This window comes from Carlito syrichta, unplaced genomic scaffold, assembly GCF_000164805.1.
Source record: "Carlito syrichta isolate Samal-C Ts95f unplaced genomic scaffold, Tarsius_syrichta-2.0.1 Scaffold309720, whole genome shotgun sequence".
Classification (NCBI taxonomy): Eukaryota; Metazoa; Chordata; class Mammalia; order Primates; family Tarsiidae; genus Carlito; species Carlito syrichta.
In genome coordinates, this window is record NW_007253816.1 from 1 (window position 1) to 2,281 (window position 2,281).

Genomic DNA, 2,281 nt, shown 5'->3' on the forward strand with positions numbered 1-2,281 from the left:
CGGCGATCCTTCCGCCTCAGCCTTCCGAGTAGCTGGAACTACAGGCGCGCACTACCACGCTTGGCTAATTTTTGATTTATTGTAGAGACGAGGTCTCACTAAGTTGCCCGGGTGGGTCTCGAACCTGCAGATTCAGGCAATTCATTGAATTCAGCCTCCCAAAGTACTGGTGTTACAGGCTGAGCCACTGAACCCTGCGATCATTTTCATTATTTACCATTCCATGTACATCCTCTAATAGGTCAGAATGAAAGCAATTAAGTTCATGTTAGAAATTTTGGGAACTGGACTCGGTGGCTCAGCCTGTAATCCCGGGCCTTGGGAGGCTGAGGTGAGTGAATTGCCTGAGCCTGCAGGTTCGAGACTTGCCTGGGCAACTTGGCAAGACCTCATCTCTACAATAAATCAAAAAATGGCCGAGTGTGGTAGCACACGCCTGTAGTTCCAGCTACTGGAAGGCTGAAGTGGAAGGATCACCGGAGCCCAGCGGGTCGAGGCTGTGGTGGCCGGGAGCGGCCGCTGCACTCCAGTCTGGGTGACAGAGTGAGACGCCAACTCAAAAAAAAAAAAGAATAAGAGGAAGGAGGAGCATGCAATGACTGTTCTGAGAGTGCATATTTGAGGGACTTGACCTGGTCAGGAGGTCAAGGAGCACTGAGGAAGCTGAGGTCTAAAGGATGGATAGATGTTAACAATGTGACGAGAAGAGCAGGTACAAGGGCCCTGTGGTGAGAGGGATCCTGGTGATTGTGAGGGATGTATACATATTCAGTGTGGCTTGATTAGAGAAAGCAAGGGACAAGGATGGAACCCAAGAGGCAGGGAGGAACCAGCCTGCCTGGCAGCTCAAGCCACATTAGAGAGTCTTACTGTTGTCTGTCCCACAAGGATCACTGTTCTTTCTCATTGGATGTTCAATAACTTGAAAACCATTGTTTTTAAATGTATTTTCTTTTTTGAAATGGTTTTCTTGGCCAGGTGCATTAGCTCACACCTGTAATCCCAGCACTCTGGGAGGCCGAGGTAGGAGGATTCCTTGGGTCCAATAGTTCAAGATCAGCCTGGGCACATAGTGAGACCTTGTCTCTACAAAAATTAATTAAAAAAAAAATTAGCTGGGTGTGGTGGCATGCACCTGTAGTCCCAGCTACTCAGGAGGCTGAGAGAGGATCACTCCAGCCCAGGAGTAGAGGCTACAGTGAGCTATGATTGTACCACTGCACTCCAGCCTGGGAGACAGAGTGAGACTCTGACTTAAAAAAAAAAGTTTTCTCTGCCTTTTCCTTAATGGCTACCTAGCAATCCATGGTATGGATAAGTCTTGATAGATTTTGCCAATTTTTCCACAAAGATCATTGAGATATTTCCTGATTTTTTGTGATTTCAAGAATATTACAACCAACATCATTATACAAGGAACTTGTCTTCCTTTTCAAGATAACTGTGCTGACATATGTCAACAGATGATTCTGTTGGAAGAAAAGACAAATGCAGATACCCTTTTGGTGAACTAAACAGCTGGGCATGGTGGGTCATGCCTGCAATCCCAGCACTTTGGGAGGCCGAGGTGAGAGGATTGCCTGTACCCGGGGTTCAAGATCAGCCTGGGCAACTTGGTGAGAACTTGTCTCTACAATAAATTTTTTTTTTTTTTTTTTTTTTTTGAGTTGGAGTCTCACTCTCGTCACCCAGGCTGGAGTGCAGTGGCATGCTCACGGCTACTGCAGCCTCAACCTGCTGGACTTAGGTGATCCTTCCTTCTCAGCCTTCCAAGAAGCTGGAACTACAGACCCACTGAAAGGACCGACCGAGAGTGGGAAGCCATTTTTCATCTTGTTCTTAAATCCTGACACAATGATGAGAAAGTAGAAGCTATGCTTTTGGAGAAATGCACACTCTAGGTAAAATTAACTTTACTGATTTTGTCTTTTCAGAAACAGACTTCCAAGTATCAGAGGTCTGTCTTTTCAGAAACAGACTTCCAGGTATAGTGGCAATCAAGCTTGCCTAGAGTAAAGGGAATTTACAAGGCCTAGGACATCAGGCATTGGGCAAGGATTGTAAAAGTCATTAAACTTGTAATTACAAAAGTTATAACCGCTCAGAGGGAGAGCAGGTAGGGATTTGATCTTCCAGTAAATTGGGCATTATCTACAGGGAAGCCAAGGATCCCCCAAAGCTACCCACTGGGAATGCCTAGGAGATAGGGGAGGTGCACCCTCCACTAGCTCTAAGGAATGTCGTTTGGGAAGGTGCAGGAGAATTAGAATCCTTGTCACGC